This window comes from Glycine soja, chromosome 1 (genome assembly GCF_004193775.1).
Source record: "Glycine soja cultivar W05 chromosome 1, ASM419377v2, whole genome shotgun sequence".
Classification (NCBI taxonomy): Eukaryota; Viridiplantae; Streptophyta; class Magnoliopsida; order Fabales; family Fabaceae; genus Glycine; species Glycine soja.
Genome location: NC_041002.1, coordinates 27797943 through 27819242, shown reverse-complemented (window position 1 = coordinate 27819242; position 21300 = coordinate 27797943). Strand labels below are relative to the sequence as shown.

The following is a 21300-nucleotide window of genomic DNA, read 5'->3' as shown; positions in this document are numbered from 1 at the left end:
GAACAACATAAAGGGTACCAACAAGCTATCACATGAACAAAGGTTGAAAGTGTTATCCTTATTCTCTCTTATAAAGTATTGAAAAAGGAAAAATATAAAAACCAAAAAAATAAAGAAATAAAGAAAAACAAGAAAGAAGCCAAGTAAAGAAAAAATAAAAAATTGAGGACAAAGCAAAGTATGTATGAAATTGAAAATCAAAGGTACTAAGGATTGGTAGGAAGTGAATGAAATGAAATGAATAGACTAATGCTTTCCTTCCTCTAAGTTACTTTGAAATATCTAGAAAAACCAATACTCTTTGTTGGTCAATCCTCGTTACAAGCCAATAAAGTCCTTAGTGATCTCTACATGTCTTTGATGTATTGATTAACTTGAGATGAAAGTCAAAGTTGAACTATGGTGTTCTAAGATGTGAATTGAGTGAAACACTTACCCAAGCTAAATCATGAGCTTAAGAGCTAAACACTTTATGAGAGGACAAGTTGCTATGTGATTAGATTTGTAATCACAATCTTGTTCCATATTTTGAACTTTGCAAATGATTTGGTTGAGCTAAACATTTAAATGTGGGCACTATAATTAGATGCACTACCAAGAAAATAGTTTTTACATTACACTTTCTAAGATGATTCCCAAAACTGTCTTAATATATAAGGCAGTTGCAATTTTATAAATAACAAGAGATGTACGATGACGGTTTTATAAAAACCGTCTTAGAAATTAAGTGTTCAAAGACAATTTTGTTAAAACCATCTAAAAAATCAAGTATTCAAAGATGATTTTCTTAAAACCGTCTTTGAAATTAATGTCATTCTCGCGCACCTTGGCCTTCTCCTAATTTTGACCTTTAGTCTTCCTTTCTCCTCATACACCTTTTCTTTGTCCCCTCACTCAAAAAGTTTCCTTTCATTTCCATTTTTGTCTTCTCCTTCAAATCTATTTATCCCTCAGATCTAAAATCATACCCACTCTTTTTTTTCCTTCACACAAAATCGCAACGATGTCGAGCGACAACAATGAAGACGAGCTACTCCAGAGTGGCAATGAGATGTCAACTATGGTGGCAAATCCTCCTCCAATTACCGAAAGCCAGTGGCAAACTACATCTAGCTGCCAAAGAAACTCGCATCTCCATAGTGTAGGGAGGGCACCCTAGTAATGTAGGATCTTTCAGCCCTTGTATTTTAGGGCACCTGGACTAGTTTTTTTGTATTAGGGGTAGTTTTGTAATTTCATATGCATTAAGTGCACTATTTGATGTGTGTGTGTTGGGAGATAAATTTAATTGAATTTGGAGAAGCCCAGTCCAATTAAATTCTGGACCTTCCTAAGGGGACGTGAGCATTTGCTTGTTACACCCCATTGCCACATCATATGGTCACACTTTGTGCATGTCCTTCATGCTTTACATGCCTCATGACACCTAAGCACACTTAGTGGAGAATCTTGGACTTGATCTTGGATTTGTGTGCTGAACCATAGCTAAAATTCACTCATCATAATTAGTAAAATTTTGGCTCCAAATTTGGCTCCACAAATTCAAATTCAAATTCAAGTGAAATTTGAATAGAATTCAAATTTCCCTCCAATTTTATGTGACACTTAGGCTATAAATGGAGGCCTTGTGTGTGAATTTTTTCAACTTTGATCATTTGAGAATCAAACTTCAAAGTTCATACCTCATTTGAGGCATAAATTTTGTTTGTCTTTCTCTCTCTCCCTCCACTAATCTTCTCCTACCTTCAAGCTCTTATCCATGGCCTCCTATGGTGGTGAGCTTGTTCTTGACTCATCTTCTCCTTGAAGTGGCATCTCCAATCACTTTTCTTCCTTCTCCGTTGATGAAGAAGATCCAAGGCCTACAAGCTCCACATGGAGCTACATCATGTGGTATCAAGAGCATCTTCGTCTAGGTGATGTTCTTTTGCTTCCTCTATCTTTTTGTTCGGTCAATTCACTTTAATTCTTTGTTCTTCATATTATTCTACATGTACATCCTCCATTGTCTTGTTTTTTGGTTCTGTTTAGAGTAGATTAAAAAAATAAACCGATTAAATCTTAGATCTACACTTGTTTTTGCATTTCTATGGTTCAAATTTTATAGATTTGCTCTTGAGTCATGTTTTTTGTTGATTTTAGGTTCTATCAGTTTTTAGTTATAATCTTCTTGTGATAAACCTTTAGATCTAAATTTTCTTCCAAAATATTGATTAGAAAAAAAACACAAAAATCTAAGTGTAAATCACTTAATCCATGTTGTCTTAGAGTCATGTTTAGTCATAATAATTGTCACATTATGTTTTAAGTTTGTGTTGAATTTTGATTTTGGTTTATTGAATTCTAGGTTGAAATCGCTGGTGCTGGAAGCTTGAACATACGAACTTGTAAATATTACTGGGAATTGGTCACTACGAATTTTGAGCTGAAATTTTTACTGAATTTTGTAGACATCTGGAAAAAAATTCGAAACAAAGAACAAAGTGATTTGGATAAATGTAAAAAATAATAAAAATCATACACTTTGGCAGGAAAATTAGTGTCCAGAAATATAAAAGTGAAAAGGAAGTGTGCTTGTTGTATGGCTCAAAATTTGTTCTATAATTGGTGTCTATTTTATACCAATCTTAGTTATGATATTTCAATTGAAAGTTAGTGTGAAAACAAGTGCCAAAACTAGAGGTTTCTTGAGTCTTTTTTTTTTAGTTTTCTACTCTACTCTAGAGTCATTCTAGGTTTCTCTTTGAGTCCTAGCTTGCTTTTATGTGCTTTTCATTGCTTTAATTGTTGAATGATCCTTGAAAATTTGTCTTGTTAAAACTCTATTGGTTTAACTTTCATTTAATTTTTTTGTTCTTTGATTATTGCTTGTCTCTTTGTTTCCTTGTTTGTGAGTTGCCATAAAGGGAATTGGAAAGGAGGATTAGTGTCATCCCTTGAAGAATTTAAGTCAAGAAGAAAGGGGCCAACCACCTTAAAAGCTATTGGACTAAGAAACACTCCAAATTGAGTGAATCACCAAAGAGACAACAACCACCAAAATTGAGGACCATTTTGTAATTTTGTAATTGGCAATTTACTTACCTTCATTGTGTTCAAGTTTTGTAATAAAAATGCCTTTCAGTGGAAGTGTGTTGGGAGCCTGCAATAGGTTACCAAACTTCCATTTTTGTGTAATAATTTTAGGCAATTTTCCCTTAGGATAGTGAGTGTTTTGTTGGGAACCTTAAATATGGTCATCCATGCACTCCTTGGATCTGCCTAGGTTACATTGCTTGCACTTTAATTTCTTGCTCTTATTTGCTTTACTAGTCACACCTTGTTTATCTTATAATTACATAATACTTTCTTCTTGCTTATCACGCTTATCTTGAGTTCTTTTGAACCCTAGTTTTTACCTTTTACAAACCCCCAACAACAAAGAACCTCAACTTAGGAACCAACATGAGTCATCATTCATCTAGTGTTAATGGTGAGGGTACTAGTCATAAGGATCCTTTATCTAGAATCTTAGATGAGTTGAGTTCCCTCAAGTTATAGAAATAAAAACTAGAAAGAAAAGAAAAAGGAAAAGAGAGGGTAGAAATAAATCAAGATAACAGAGAACAAATAATAGAGGAAGAAAGAAGAAACATAATGAAAGAAAAGAAAAGAGAAAAACATGTCTCATATAGTAGTCATGACTCTTGCAAGAGTCATAGCGACTATTATAGAGGGCGCCATAGTTCACATACTAAACATCATTCCCAAAGAAGAGAAAATGATAGAAGGCATCAAGAGGTTAACATTAGCCTCCTAAATTTCCATGGAAAAGATAATGTTGAGGCCTACTTAGATTGGGAAATGAAGGTTGAACAACTCTTTGCTTGCCATCATATTAGCGAAGAGAGAAAAGTTTCATTGGCTACCCTTAGCTTTCAAGAGTATGCCCTCTATTGGTGGACTTCCCTTGTTAGATTATTGGGGATCCTCCAGTAGAGTATTGGAATGATCTTAAGAGTGCCCTTAGGAAGAGGCACATTCCCTTCCACTACGAAAGGGAGCTTATGGACAAGCTCCAAAGGCTTAGAGAAGGGAGTATGAGTGTTGACGAATATAGACAACAAATGGAACTGCTCCTTTTAAGAGCTGGACTTAGGGAGGAGGAAAGAACAAGCATAGCTAGGTTCCTTAGTGGGCTTAATATGGAAGTGAGCGACAAGGCTAAACTCCTTCCATATAGGGACCTAGATGAGCTAGTCTAATTTTGTATAAAAGTGGAGCAACAACTTAAAAGAAAGTCTTCTTCAAAATCTTATGGCTTTCACTTTTATCCAAGGAAGGACCAAACCCAAGGAATTTTGGGCTGTACCTTCAAAACCCATGGAAGATAAGGGTAAGACCATGGGGAAAACTGATGCAATCCTACCCCGCAAGGGCATTGGATAGAAAACTCCAAGTAGATTGGGCCAGAGATGCAAGAGAAGGCCCTAGGGTTCTTATGAGCCTTAGGGTAGATTTCGGGCCCATGGGCTAAGTATGAGCCCACTTATCTTTGTAAATATTAGATTAAGGTTTCATTATTTTTGGGCCTTGTATTTAGGGCTCCATAATGTAGGTAGGGTACCCTAGAAATATAGGATTTTTCAGCCCTTGTATTTTAGGGCACCTAGACTAGTTTTTGTATTAGGGGTAGTTTTGTAATTTCACATGCACTAAGTGGATATTTGATGTGTGTGGTTGGAAATAAATTTAATTGAATTGGTAGAAGCCCAATCCAATTAAATTTTAGAGGGGGAGGTGAGCATTTGCTTACTACACCCCATTGCCACATCATATAGTCACACTTTGTGCATGTCCTTCATGCTTTTCATGCCTCATGACACCTAAGCACACTTAGTGGAGAATCTTGGAATTGATCTTGGATTAGTGGGCTGAACCATAACTAAAATTCACTAATCATAATTAGTGAAATTTTGGCTCCAAAGTTTGGCTCCACAAATTCAATTTCAAATTCAAGTGAAATTTGAATTTCCCTCCAATTTTGTGTGACACTTGGGCTATAAATAGAGGTCATGTGTGTGCATTTTTTTGGAAGCTTTGATTATTTGAATATTAAACTTCAGATTTCAAAGCTCATTTAGAGCACAAAATTTCGTGCTCTTCTCTCCCTCTCCCTTCATTCATCTCCTTCTTCCTCCAAGCTCTTATCCATGGCCTCCTATGGTGGTGAGCTTCTTCTAGACTCATCTTCTCCTTGAAGTGGCATCTCCTCTCTCTCTCCCTTTCTCCATTCCACTGCCATTCATCTTCCAAGAAGCAAAGGAATCCATTGATGAAGAAGATCCTAGGCCTACAAGCTCCAATGGAGCTTGCATCAAAATCCACCCCTAAGACTAGTTCCCAAGAAAGGACTAGCAACATTAAATGCTTCAAGTGTCTTGGGAGAGGTCACAATGCCTCAAATTCCCCACAAAGAAAACCATGATTATGAGGGGTGAAGACATTTATAGTAGTCAAGAGGAGACTACTTCTTCCTTTTCCTCTAGTGGAAGTGAAGATGAAGTAAGGGGTGAAGAGTCTAGTGAGGAAGTCTACCTCCATGAAGAAGGTAACCTCCTAATGGTTAGAGGGCTCCTTGGAGGTCAATCTTGTGATCTATCCCAATCCCAAAGAGAGAACATCTTTCATACAAGATACAAAATTTTAGATAAAACTTGTTCTCTCATTGTGGATAGTGAATCTTGTTGCAATTGTTGTAGCACAAGATCAGTTTCCAAGTTGAACCTCACTATCATTCCCCACCCAAAAGCTTATAAACTTCAATGGCTCAATGAGCAAGGGGAAATGATAGTTAACCAACAAGTGAAGGTACCTTTCTCCATTGGGACATATAAGGATGAAGTTAATTGTGACATAGTTCCCATGGAGGCAGGGCATATTCTTTTTGGAAGGCCATGGCAATTTGATAGGAAGATCATTTATAATGCCCTAACTCATGAGATTACCCTCACCCATCTTGGCGCTAAATTTGAGTTGCATCCTCAAACACCTTCACAGGTGGCCTAAGATCAAATAACTATGAAAGATAAGAGGGATGAGGAAGAAAAACTAGAAAATCAAAAGAAAAAGAAGGATAGTAAGGCCTTGTCTTTAAAGGCCAAGGGGAAGGAAAACGAGGAAAAAGATTCCTCCAAGAAGACTGTTAAGAATGAAAATCATTTTGCAATAAAAGGTGATATCAAAAGAGCACTCCTTCTTAAACAATCTTTCTACCTTCTCGTATCAAGGGAAACATCCCTTAGCACTGCCATACCTCTTGGGCTTGAGGTTATTCCACAAGTAAAGGAGTTGTTAGATAAGGGTTTGGTTCATAAGAGCTTAAATCCTTGTGCTTTGTTGGTGTCCCAAATAGGTATTATTAGGCACCAAATCCCTAAAATAGGTGGTATGATGAATGTGTTAAGTGGTGCAACCCTCTTTTGTAAAATCACTCATGCACCCAACATCTTCATGATTTGTGTACATAGGGACTCTTTAGGTAGGTTTGTTCTTATTTTTAGTTTCAATACAAACTTAAGTGCTGATATAGGATACCTTAGGTTTGTCGTACTTTTTGGTAGGAATAATCAACATGAAAATGTAGAAAAAGGTATGTTTTATTGCATTACTTTCCTTCATTTTTTAAATAGTGATCAAAGGGTTCTCATGGATCCAAAGAGAATAAAGGTCATTACTGAGTGGCCCACTCCACCAAGTATAAGGAAAATTTGGGGCTTCCATGACTAAACAAACTTTTACAAAAGGTTTGTCCCATATTTTTCTATACTTGTAGCACCACTCATTGAGTTGGTGAGGAACCATGTTCCCTTATGGGAAGATGCCCAGGAAAGGGGTTTTCAGACCTTACCCTACTCCAACATACCAAACACCACTAATATAAATGTTTTTATTCTTTTTACAGGTATTGAGGGAAAAAGCCCAGAGTTTAAAGAACCTCTGGATTTGAGGTCAAATCCTTTTGAAGGGGGAGGGAATGATACAATCCTACCACCCAAGGGCATTAGATAGAAGACTCCAAGAAAATTGGGCCAGAGATGTATAAGAAGGCCCTAGGGTTCTCATGAGCTTTAGGGTAGATTTTGGGCTCATGGGCTAAGTATGAGCCCACTTATCTTTGTACATATTTGATTAGGGTTTCATTATTTTTGGGCCTTCTATTTAGGGCTCCATAGTGTAGGGAGGGTATCCTAGTAATGAAGGATCTTTCAACCCTTATATTTTAGGACACTTAGACTAGTTTTTGTATTTGGGGTAGTTTTGTAATTTCATATGCATTAAGTGCACTATTTGATGTGTGTGTTGGGAGAGAAATTTAATTGAATATAGAGAAGCCCAGTCCAATTAAATTCTGGACCTTCCTAAGGGGGAGGTGAGCATTTGCTTGCTACACCCCATTGCCACATCATATGGTCACACTTTGTGCATGTCCTTCATGCTTTACATGCCTCATGACACCTAAGCACACTTAGTGGAGAATCTTGGACTTGATCTTGGATTAGTGGGCTGAAACATAGCTAAAATTCACTAATCATAATTAGTGAAATTTTGGCTCCAAATTTGGCTCTACAAATTCAAATTCAAGTTAAATTGGAATAGAATTCAAATTTCCCTCCAATTTTATGTGACACTTAGGCTATAAATGAAGGCATTGTGTGTGCATTTTTTCAACCTTGATCATTTGAGAACTACACTTCAAAGTTCAAACCTCATTTGAGGCATAAATTTCGTGTCTCCTTCTCTCTCCCTCCACTCATCCTCTCCAACCTTCAAGCTCTTATCCATAGCCTCCTATGGTGGTAAGCTTGTTCTTGACTCATCTTCTCCTTGAAGTGGCGTCTCCAATCGCCTTTCTTTATTCTCCATTCCACTTACATTGATATTAAAGAAGAAAAGGACTCCATTAATGAAGAAGATCCAAGGCCTACAAGCTCCACATGGAGCTACATCACCTTCTTCCTTCACTCATCTTCTCCTACCTTCAAGGTCTTATCCATGGCTTCCAATGGTGGTAAGCATGTTCGTGACTCATCTTCTCCTTGAAGTGATGTCTCTAATAACCTTTCCTCCTTCTCCATTCTTCTGTCATTGATCATCAAGAAGCAAAGGACACCATTGATTAAGAAGTTCTGAGGCCTACAAGCTTTACATAGAGCTACATCATGTGGTATCAGAGCATCTTCATCTAGGTGATGCTCTTTTGCTTCCTCTATCTTTTTGTTCGATCAATTCACTTTAATTTCTTGTTCTTCATCATCTTCTCCATATATCTCCTCCATTGTCTTGTGGTTTGGTGCTGTTTAGAATAGATTAAAAAAAAACCGATTAAATCTTAGATCTACACTTGTTCTTGCATTTCTATGGTTCAAATTTTATAGATCTACTCTTGAATCATGTTTTTGTGTTGATTTTAGGTTCTATCATTTTTCAGTCATAATCTTCTAGTGCTAAAACTTTAGATTTCAATTTTATTACAAAATATTGATTAGAAAAGAAAACACAAAAATCTAAGTGTAAATCACTTCATTCATGTTGTCTTAGAGTCATGTTTAGTCATAATAATTGTCACATTATGTTCTAAGTTTATGTTCAAGTTTGATTTTGTTGATTGAATTCTAGATACATTTGTTCATGTATTCTTGCAATTCTTAGCCTATAATTTGAATTTTGAGTCTAATTCATGCATGTTATTTAGTTCATAACATGTTCTAAATCAATTTCTAGAAGTAGTCTTGTTGTTGAACCCTTTTTTTTTGTTTTCTAAGTTTCCTATATGATGCCTATGAAGAAATTGAGTTGTGGTGCTGAGTTGTGGCTGGATTTGTGAATCAAGATAAGTCTTAAGCTCTCTTGAATTGTGTTATTCAAGACAATTGAGCATAAGAAAACACAAATTGTAACTATCCAAGCCTTAAGCAACATAAACACTACTCTTGATTTCTAGGTTGAAATTCTGGTTGCTGCCAGTTTTGGCACACTGTCTTCTTAACTCCTCCATGGCTAAAATAGACATCTTGAAAAAAACAATGGAAAAGGAATGAACAAAAAAGAAAAAGAAATGAGCAAGAAAAGGAGATAAAGATTAACATCAAAATACACGTCCGGAACAACAACAAAAAATGTGTATGCTTGATTTGCTTGAAAATTGTTCATTATTTTGAGTTGTATTACAATCCTATTTGACTCCTTGGAGTTTTTAATCTTTTATATGTGTTTCTAAATTGACATAACTAGAATTTTTCTTTGATTATTGTTTTTAATTTGCCAATCTAATCTAGTGCCATTCTAGGACTTCCTTTATGTTCCACCTTGGCTTGTGGTGCTGTCCTTTTGCTTTATTTTTTCTTGAATCTCATTGACTTGAAATTCCTTAAATTATAGAAAGAAAAACAAGAGAGAAAATAAAAAGGAAAAAAAAGAGTGGAAGAAATAAGTCAAGATGAAAGAGAGAACATAAGAGAGGAAGAAAGAAAAAAAATAATGAAAGAAATGAAAAGAGAAAATCATGTCTCCTATAGTAGTCATGACTCTTGCAAGAGTTTAAGTGAAGAACTTAGCGACTATTATAGAGGGCATCATAGGTCACATACTAAAAATCACTCCCAAAGAAGAGAAAAGGATAGAAGACCTCAAGAGGTTAACATTAGCCTTCCATATTTCCATGGGAAAGATAATGTTGAGATCTACCTAGATTGGGAAATGAAGGTTGAACAACTCTTTGCTTGCCATCATATTAGCGAAGAGAGAAAAGTTTCATTGGCTACCCTTAGCTTTCAAGAGTATGCCCTCTATTGGTGGACTTCCCTTGTTAGATTATTGGGGATCCTCCAGTAGAGTATTGGAATGATCTTAAGAGTGCCCTTAGGAAGAGGCGCATTCCCCCTACTATGAAAGAGAGCTTTTGGACAAGCTCCAAAGGCTTAGACAAGGGAGTATGAGTGTTGAAGAATATAGAAATAAAATGGAACTATTCCTTTTAAGAGATGGACTTAGGGAGGAGGAAACAACAAGCATAGCTAGGTTCCTTAGTGGGCTTAATATGGAAGTGAGGGACAAGGTTGAACTCCATTCATATAGGGACCTAGATGAGTTAATCCAACTTTGTATAAGAGTGGAGCAACAACTTAAAAGAAAGTCTTCTTCAAAATCTTGTGGCCTTCACTTTTATCCAAGGAAGGACCAACCCAAGGAATTTTGGGGGCTGCACCTTCAAAACCCAAGGAAGTTAAGGGTAAGACCATAGATAAATCCACCCCTAAGACTAGTTTCCAAGCAAGGAAACCATGATTATGAGGGGTCAAAACATTTATTGTAGTCAAGAGGAGACTACTTCTTCCCCTTCCTCTAGTGGAAGTGAAGATGAAGTAAGGGGTGAAGAGTCTATTGAGGAAGTCTACCCCCATGAATAAGGTGACCTCCTAGTGGTTAGAAGGCTACTTGGAGGTCAATCTTGTGATCTATCTCAATCCCAAAGAGAGAACATCTTTCATACAAGATGCAAAATTTTAGATAAAACTTGTTCTCTCATTGTGGATATTGAATCTTTTGCAATTATTGTAGCACAAGATTAGTTTCCAAGTTGAACCTCACTATCATTCCCCACCCAAAACCTTATAAACTTCAATGGCTCAATGAGCAAGGGGAAATGATAGTTAACCAACAAGTGAAGGTACCTTTCTCCATTGGGACATATAAGGATGAAGTTAATTGTGATATAGTTCCCATGGAGGAAGGGCATATTCTCTTAGAAAGGCCATGGCAATTTGATAGGAAGATAATTTACAATGGCCTAACTAATGAGATTACCCTCACCCATCTTGGCACTAAATTTGTGTTGCATCCTCAAACACCTTCCCAGGTAGCTAAAGATCAAGTACAAATAAAACTTAAAGGGATAAGCAAAAGAATAGAAAATGAAAAGAAGAACAACCTTTAATGGTTAAGGAGGAGTGTAAGGAGGTAAGTGTCTCCTCCAAGAGATTAGCTAAGAAGGAAAGTCATTTTGCAATAAATACAAACATTAAAAAAGCTTCCCTTCTTAGGCAACCTCCACATATTCTCCTTTGTAAAAGAACACTTGTTAGCACTACCAAACCTCTTGAGCTTGAGGTTATTCCTCAAGTAAAAGAGTTCTTGGATGAGGGTTTGGTTCGTAAGAGCTTAAATCCTTATGCTTTGTTGGTGCCCAAAATAAGTATCATGAGGCATTGAATCCCTATGTTAGGTGGTATGATGAATGTGTTGAGTGGTGTAACCCTCTTTTGTAAAATCACCCATGCATCCAACATCTTCATGATTCACATACATAGGGACACTTTAGGTAGGTTTGTTGTTATTTTTGGTTTCAATACAAACCTAGGTGCTCATATGGGTCACCTTAGGTTTGTCGTACGTTTTGGTAGGAGTAATGAACATGAAAATACAGAAAAAGGCATGTTTTATTGCATTACTTAATTTTTTAAATAGTGATCAAGGGGTTCCCACGGATCCTAAGAGAATAAAGGTCATTACAGAGTGGCCCACTCCACCAAGTATAAGGAAAATTTGGGGCTTCCATGACTAAACAAACTTTTACAAAAGGTTTGTCCCATATTTTTCTATACTTGTAGCACCACTCATTGAGTTGGTGAGGAACCATGTTCCCTTATGGGAAGATGCCTAGGAAAGGGGTTTTCAGACCTTACCCTACTCCAACATACCAAACACCACTAATATAAATGTTTTTATTCTTTTTACAAGTATTGAGGGAAGAAGCCTAGAGCTTCAAGAACCTCTAGATTTGAGGTCAAATCCTTTTCAAGGGGGAGGGGATGATGCAATCCTACCCCAAGGGTATTAGATAGAAGACTCCAAGAAGATTGAGCCAGAGATGAAGGAGAAGGCCCTAGGGTTCTCATGAGCCTTATGGTAGATTTTGGGCCCATGGGCTAAGTATGAACCCACTTATCTTTGTACATATTAGATTAGGATTTCATTATTTTTGGGCCTTGTATTTAGGGATCCATAGTGTAGGGAGGGTCCCCAAATAATGTAGGATTTTTCAGCCCTTGTATTTTAGGGCACGTAGACTAGTTTTGTATTAGGGGTAGTTTTGTAATTTCACATGCATTAAGCACTATTTGATGTGTGTGTTGGGAGAGAAATTTAATTAATTTGGGAGAAGCTCAATCCAATTACATTTTGTACCATCCTAAGGGGGAGGTGAGCATTTACTTGCTATATCCCTTTGCCACATCATATAGTCACACTTCGCGCATGTGCTTCATGCTTTACATGCCTCATGACACCTAAGCACACTTAGTGGAGAATCTTAGACTTGATCTTGGAATAGTGGGCTGAACCATAGCTAAAATTCACTCATCATAATTAGTGAAATTTTGGCTCCACAAATTCAAATTCAAATTCAAATTCAAGTGAAATTTGAATAGAAATTCAAATTTGCATCCAATTTTGTGTGACACTTAGGCTATAAATAGAGGCCTTTTGTGTGCATTTTTTCAACTTTGACAATTTGAGAATTAAACTTCAAAGTTAGACCTCATTTGAGGCATAAAATTTCGTGCTCCTTCTCTCCTTCTCCCTCCACTTATCTTCTCCTATCTTCAAGCTCTTATCCATGGCTTCCTATGGCGGTGAGCTTGTTCTTAACTCATCTTCTCCTTGAGGTGACATCTCTAATCACCTTTCCTCCTTCTCCATTCCGCTATCATTGATCTTTAAGAAGAAAAGGACTCCATTGATGAAGAAGATCCAAGGCCTACAAGCTCCACATGGAGCTACATCAGGCTCCAGAACCAAAGCCACCGCAGCCGAAAGACCAATGCACAAAGATGATTGCACCTGTGATGGTGAGGAGGTTAGTCATTGGAAGCATGCATACTAGGCTGAGGTATGCGATAATCGCATGTGTCAAGACTTTTCTCGTAGGGTTCGTGAAATGAGGGAAACAAGATTAGCACCAGTGCCTCAAAAATTTGTGGCTCCAAAATTTAGAAAAAAGGTTCTATAGGGGGTAGAAAGCAACTTACCTTTCCTATAGTCATTCCCTCGTGGCATGGAATATGTTGGTCCAATGGGGTTGGGGTAAAGTTCATTTTGATGCTTATCTTACGTTGCTTTTGCATTGTTTCCCTCTTTGTTATGTTAGTCTTTGGTTCTATTGTTGGCGTTATTTCCATGTTTCTTTAGTTCTTTGAGGGAATAAATATGCTTCTATCTTGTATGTTTAATGTCCTTTACCTGCAGTATATATTTTATATACTTTGACTCTTACCTTTTGTAACAATTTTTGTATGAAGATTCAATATGTATTTGATTGGCTTTCTAATTTCTGATGCAGTCGGTGCTTTGCTGGCTCTAGTGAATGAATGGCAGAACACACCACCTAATTGAGTGGGTTCAAATCCTTGTGGTGTTGGTTGGGATGGCATTGAGTATACCAATTCATGCATTACCTCCATGTACTTTGAAGTTTTAATTTCTTGCAAAATTGATACCTTCTCTTGAATTGTCTTCTTTGAGATTAACTTGGTTGCTAGTATTTCAGATCATTAGCAGGCATGGATTTATCTGGCCAGCTTACTTCAGATATTGGATCACTATCTAAATTTCTGATTTTGTAAATTTTCTACTCTAGTGCTTATCAATGATCAAATATCTTAATTTGTCTCCTGAACTTGTGGAGTATATATCAAAATAATGTTGAGGACTAAGCATCCTGAAAACTAATTATGTATGGCCATTATCTATTGTATTGCATGAAGTCCTCATTTCATTTTCATTTACAACATCCCTGATGTGAGCATACGAAACCGTTTTTCATAAAGTGGTGACTTTGTGCTTTGTTATTGATTTTTCCTTTGCAGGGATTTGTCTTACAATAAGAAATTAACTGGACCACTTCCTAGTGACATTGGAAACTTGAGAAAATTGAGAAACTTGTAAAATGATATTGAATGTCGTTAAGAATTTTAAGATCATAACTCAATTGTGATTAAGTATGAGTGTTTGACCAAACAACTCTAACAATGCATTTTATTATTTTATTCTGCAAACTTCTTATAAATTGTGGTTTCACTGGTCATATCCCAGTTAGAATTAGAAATTTAGAATGGCTTGTTTTTCTGTAAGGGTTGTTTGCTTCATTTAGCCTAACTAGGATCTTTTGTACTTCCCATTTGGACTATGTTTTGAGTATCATATGTTCATATGTTTGTGCAATCCCTATATTCTTAATGCTACTAATATCTTGTAAGATAACAAAGTTGGATTCAATTCCACATCTTTAAATTCTAATGGCTCACTCAGCCAATTCCAGCTGCCATTGGTAATCTCACAAGTTCTAATAACCTTCCTAAATTGCAGCATTATGTTCTTAAACTTGTTTGATAAATAGAACAATGTATTTGGTTAATTAAGTTAATTTTCTTAAAGGGATGCTATATGATGTTTATTTGTTCACTTTTGTTTTAAGTTCTTCATACCTCAAACACTTGTGTTTATACTTTATACTACAAAGTTTATATCCTTTTATTCCTTACCTCCAGGAACTTGCAGGGCTCCTAAAACTGTCACCATACTCTAGCTTTAGTCTATTTGAATGTTGTAAAGTTGTTACTGGCTCCAAAGAACCTGATCTTGGGAATGGCATGTCTTTTTTCCTCTCCTTGTTTTTGTTATATTATAATCAAGTTGTAGTTAATTGCCTAATAGCTCCTTTTATTGTTACATAGAGGAGTACATTGGGTTAGATGAAAAGAAATATATTGGGGATCTCCTGGCGAAATTAAAAGCCACAAAGGATCGAAGTAAAGCAGAAATCTTTCACTGTGAACTGATATTCAAGGAAAATTTATTTTGTGAGTCAGATGAAGTTGTTCGTGTTGATTAAGGAATTGTTCGTGTTGGGTTTTCAGCAGCAGACTCTTCCAATTTCTATATTAAGAGTTAACCAAGTTGATGCAGCGAGATTGGACATTTAAATGTCATCCATGTTGAAAGAATAATTGGTTAAAGTGTTTTCATTAATGAAGGTATTGTTATGAAATACTTACAGTAGTAATTGTTGTGTGAAAGGAATGTGTGTGGTAATTTTGCTACCAATTTGGAAATTGTTTTGAACATCTTTCAAATTTCTTTTATGTGTTTTGGGATTAGCTAGGAATGTTATTTCAGTATGAAGTTGAGCTTGATGCTTTCCTTGAGTTTCTTATTTGGAGGTTCTCAATTTGGGTGGATAAGCCAACCCCAGGCATTGCTCTCTTGAACCTGAGGTACAGAGATGAGCATGTAGTAGAACCAAGAGATAAAGACAGGAAGGTCTGAATCTCATCTGTATGTACTGTAGTGCTATTTAGATAATTAAGTCTTTAATGTTGTGAGATGGTTCTGAATTCTAGTTGATTATTTGATAAGTTGTAAGGGTTAAAGTTAAACACATGGAATGGACATTTTGGAAAACACCAGTTATTGTTGACATTACTTGCATCATGGATGACTCTGCCCTGCCCTGAATAAGTGTAATTGATGATATCCTATTTGTCATACCCTAATTTTGTCCGGGGATTATTACTTGATGATATGCAACCTTTGATTGGCCGCTTCAAGATACTTGGCACCCTTTGTTGCACAATATGCGAAGTCCCGAGACGCGCCGGAAATCAAAAGGAAGTATTGTTACGCAATCCGTGAGTTTCCGTAACTTCTTCGAAAGCTAACAAATAGTAAATACATAATCCGTAAGGATTCGTAACCTTACGGAAAGAAAATAAGTATCGTTACAAAATTCGTAAAGTTTCGTAACATTACGGAAAAAGAATCGCCAAAAAAGGGGCAAAGGGGTGTATTTAGTAAAATAGGGGGTGCATATAGTAATTTTTGAATCTGGGCCCTTCTAGGGGTTTCTGGGCCATTTCTTGCTTAAGGTGGAAGCAATCTAGCTCGCCTGGGCGAGCTAGGTGGCAACCACCTCCCCCGTTTTGTTAAAAAATGGGATTCTGGGGCTTCCGGGACACCCGTAATGCTTCCGTAAAATTCTCATAACCCTAAATAAGCATATTTCACTTAATACGGGTGAGAGGGAAGAGAAAAAAAGAAGAAAATCAAGTCCTATATGCTTGCGTAAGGCTTCCGTAACTTTTCCGTAAATTACGAAAGAAGGGGGGTATACTTATCAAAATTGGGGGGGTGCAAATAGCAATTTCAAAATTTTGAATTGGGCCTTCCAGAATGATTTTTTGAAGCTGGGTTGCTTCCTCCCCCTTCCGGAAGTAACCCAGCTCGCCCAGGCGAGCTGGGCAGCAACCTCCTCCCCCTTTTTCTTATAAATAGGCTGAAGGGGGCTGTTCTAAGGATCCCAGATCCCCCTGGTGATGTATTTCAGCTGTTTTGGGTGAAAAAAATTGTTTCCGTGAAGAAAGTCCAAGCCTCCTCCCCCTTTTTCCTATAAATAGGCTGAAGGGGGTTGTTCTAAGGATCCCGGATCCCCCTGGTGATGTATTTCAGCTGTTTTGGGTGAAAAAAATTGTTTCCGTGAAGAAAGTCCAAGCCGAGGTGCTTCCGTAATGCTTCCGAGATGTTTCCGTAAGCAAATTCGTGAAGGGTTTCCTCCGTTATTCACCGTTCTTCATTCGTTCTTCGTTCTTCAACGGGTAAGTTTCCAAATTGAGCTTTTCAATTCATTCTATGTACCCGTGGTGGTCCCCGTTTGTTTTGTGTACTTTTATTCTCGTTTCATTTACTTTCCGTACCCCCTTTTGACATGCTTCAATCATTTATTTAAGTCATTTCTCGCCTAATCAAAAAATAAAATTAATATCCACCGAACATTTGATTTGTAATATCCGTTAATTTCCGTTAAAATGAATTCCGACCGTTCGGTCGTGCCGTAACCACGTTGGAAATCAAAAAAGAGGTAAAATAATAATATAATAATAAAAAAATACCTTTTAGTAAAATAAAGCGAAAAATCAATCGGACGCTTTCTCTTTGGGATTTCTCATTCTTAATTGAATTGACTAGTAACTAAAGTGAAACTAACGCTAAAAAACAATTCGCCTAGTCAAGCTCGTCCACAAAAAATCACTAAAAAGGGTTTGAAGGTTTATCATCTCAGTTTTCCTTATCAAGTAAATGGATCATTTTTAAGGTCCAACGCCTTAAAATGATCACCTTCCAAGTAAAAAGAATCGTTTGATTCACCCTTAAGAAAGAACTACGTAGGTCTGATTTCCTCTTCGATAGAGGGTACGTAGGAGCAAAAGCCCCGCTTTTGTCGACCTCAAAAAATAAAAAGAAATAAAAGTTAAGGTAATACAATTTCCACAATTCTGAAAAATAGGTTGTTGTCCCTTAAGACAAACGTGAGAGATGCTAATACCTTCCTCAAACGTAAATACAACTCCCGAACTTAGAATTTTCATTTTTGACCGGTTTCCTTCGGTTTTTCCGACGTTTTCCACAAATAAACGTTGGTGGCGACTCCACGCATCTTTCCTCCTTTTGGAAAGTGCACCCGTGAGCCTCGCCTCGCACGCCCGCAAAAGGGCATGTTGCGACAGTTGGCGACTCCACTGGGGACTTTTTGTGAGTTAGCCTATTTTAAGGAATTGTGGAATTATGAAACTTTGTGTGTGCATTTTTCGAACTATGTAAAATGTAAATAACTGTTGTCTATTTCACATTCTTTACACTGCATTCTAAGCACCCACGGGTTTGAGTGAAAAAGGGGCCCTATACCTGGGTTCATGGGAATTTAAGGAGTGGAGGTGAATCTATCATCATGCTAGGTCTCTGACTTGCTTGATAATAGTGAAACCTCGTCTAGAGCTTTCTCTCTTTATAATATGTTGTCGCTGGTATTCCATACCGCCACAATATTATTATCTTGAGTGATGATACCTCTAGAAAACGGCTATGTGAGTTATGAATCATTGGGAATAGTTATTAGAGACCCCTAGATACTATCCTGTAGGTCCCTAAAATAGGGGCACGGAGCAAACACGCTGCGTGCCATTTTAAACACTGCCATGCATGTAGTCCTAAATGTCATATACGCCTTTGCTTGTAATTATTTATGGATATTGTCGTACTTTGTGCATCCCCCTGTTGCGCTTTTGCGCATCTGCATCATGCCGTCACACATGCATTGTATGTGGGTCTCGTCTTTTGTCGTGGGAAGTCGAAAGATCCATATCGTCTTCTTAACTGCACACATGGGGCACTGCGCCCCCAAATGCGCAGTAAGGAGAGATGATTTTCCGGGCTCTCGTGTCCGTAAATGCATTCATATCATGCACCACATAAACATCTCTTCAGCATCATAATGAACATATCGTTCCTGCATTTGTCTGTTATCACATTCCCATTTTGCATGAGTCATTGCATCATCATGCATATACGTTCAACATACTTTTTGTTCTACATGTTTGCTCATACATGATCCTTGTATTTTCCTCTACAAAACAAAAACAAAAAAAAAAGGGAAGCATGAAAATTCATGATGCATTATTAGTTGCATGTGTTAGGTACCATGAGCCAACCATGTTGGGATCATAAACCCATTTCTAAAATTAAAAAAAAAAACGCAAACAACAAAACAAAATGATTGAGCATGGTACCTAATGCGTGGTTAATTAAGAAAGGATGTCTCTTCGGGCATCTCAATCTCATAATTACATTTTCCATGCGTAGCATGCGTATTCTCGAATCTTTCACCCCTACGAAATGTTGTTGAAGTATTGGCGATCAAAATTGCCATTCCCTGGGTTATGGGGTTGAACCAAGCTCGTGCTTTTACGAAAAGGTTCATCGAGTCAAGTTGAAGCATGGAAGTAACCATCTTGCAAAAATTGGGGCAAAAGATGGATCGTGTTACATCATTGCTTCATCTACTGCCAAACACGTTTAGGATTGTTGATATCCTTGTTACTTCCAGCTTCACCTTAACAAAGATGTCATGGACCATGTTGAAAATCTAAATTGATTCAACCCCATGTCCTGCGTAAAAATTCGCAATACTTCAACTATGCATCATTCGCATACATCCATACTTTTCATTGGTTGTATTGCTCATTACATTCTTTCCTTCAAAAATAAAAAATAAAAAGAACTTAATCATTGTTATAAAAAAGAAAAAACCCGTTTTACGACGCCCTTACTGAACCTGTGCTAGAGCTAGAGTAATGGGTAAAGCAGAGGAGGTGCAAGAGAAGGTGAAGGCCGACATGGAGGCCATGAAAGAGAAAATGGCCACAATGATGGAGGCCATGATGAGCATGAAGAAGATAATGGAAGCCAATGCGGTTGCAATTGCCACTACCAGCGTTGTTGCTAAGGTGAACCCGACGTCCCCATTCGACATCAACCAAATGAATCATCCAACCTCAGATATGGTAGGCAAAGATTTGGGAAGTACGGGCGGCCCCCATGATGTGCAAATTCAAAACGAGCATGCCTTCCCGCTATATGGCTTGCCTCTCAACTATACGCCACCCAATGTGGCGTACACTCCTAATAAGAATGTCAATAACTCCACTCCTATACCCATTGAGAGCCAACAACCCTAAGCTGATCATGCACATGTCTCTTAAACCGTGGGGGAGACACATGAAATTCCCCATCACAATCTAGCCGACTTCGAGCCTTGGCTCGGATATGCCACTGAAGGGCAAGCAGTTGGTGGTATACCCCTTGAAAACACTTCGGAAGGCCCTCAGTATCACCCCCAGCTACACCTCTTGCATTCCACAACAAGTAAAAACCCTCATGCTATGGCAGAAATGGGAAAGTTGGATCATCTAGAGGAAAGGCTCAAGGCCATTGAAGGAGGTGAAGATTATGCCTTTGCTAACCTAAAAAAGTTGTTCCTAGAACCCAATATCATCACCCCTCCCAAGTTCAAGGTGCTGGACTTTGACAAGTACAAGGGGACTACTTGCCCCAAGAACCATCTAAAGATGTATTATCGGAAGATGGGGGCATGCGCAAAAGATGAGGAATTGCTGATACATTCCTTCCAAGAAAGTCTTACTGGGGTAGCTGTTACCTGGTACACTAACTTGGAACCTTCCCGAGTCCATTCTTGGAAAGACCTAGTGGTTGCCTTCGTTAGGCAGTGTCAGTATAATGTCTTCGGATAGGATGCAACTACAGAACATGTGCAAAAAGGGGGCACGAATCTTTCAAAAGAATACGCCCAAAGGTGGAGAGACCTTGCAGCTCAAGTGGCACCTCAATGACGGAGAAAAAAATGATGACAATGATAGTAGACACATTACCAGTATTCTACTATGAAAAGATGGTGCGTTACACACCTTCAAGCTTCGCTGATTTAGTTTTCACCGACGAAAGGATCAAAGCAAGTATGAAAAGAGGCAAATCTGATCATCATGCTTTGATAAATGCAAAAAAAACTAGGGCAAATGAAGAGGGTGAGAATGAGGGAGAAGCCCATGTTGTGACTGCCATTCCTATACAGCCAAGTTTCCCACCAACCCAACAATGTCATTACTCAGCCAATAACAAACCTTCTCCTTACCCACCGCCCAGTTATCCACAAAGGCAATCCCTAAATCAACCACAAAGTTTGTCTACCGCACTTCCAATGACGAACACCACCTTTAGCACAAACCAAGAACACCAACCAAGAAATGAATTTTGCAGCGAGAAAGCCTGTAGAATTCACCCTAATTCCAGTGTCCTATGCTGACTTTCTCCCATATCTATTTGATAATTCAATGGTAGCCATAACCCCAGCCAAGGTTCATCAACCTTCATTTCTCCGAAAATACGACTCGAACGCAACGTGTGCTTGTCACGGAGAAGCCCCGGGGCGTTCCACTGAGCATTGTAGGGCTCTGATGCGTAAGGTGCAAGGTCTAATTGATGCGGGCTGGCTGAAATTTGAGGAGAATCGCGTGTAAATCCTGCCATTGACAAGAGATGCCACACATGGGGCAATTTTGAAAGCTGTTGTTAGATGTCTCTAATGACTAATCAGGATTTTCAAGTTTGTACCATTATTGTAAACCACAGTTACAATGTTAAATGAAATGGATAAAGTTGATATCTTTGTCCTCGTCCTCTCACAAATGCATCTTTGCTTATTCAACTTTCACCGGAACGTGGGTGCAAGCCATTGGTTTGTTTGCTCAAGTGACTTGTGCTCCTGAGTTTGGACTTCCAAGACCGTTCAATCGGAGATTACTCATCTTGCACGTTGTTGGGGGCACCGTAAAACGAGTAAAGTTCAAAACAAATAAG

At 37.9% G+C, this 21300-nt stretch overlaps 1 pseudogene; it reads left to right on the top strand.

The window, feature by feature from the left end:
- Positions 1–1003: 1003 nt before the first annotated feature.
- Positions 1004–21300, top strand: part of LOC114420745 — a 33199-nt pseudogene continuing 12902 nt past the window's right edge.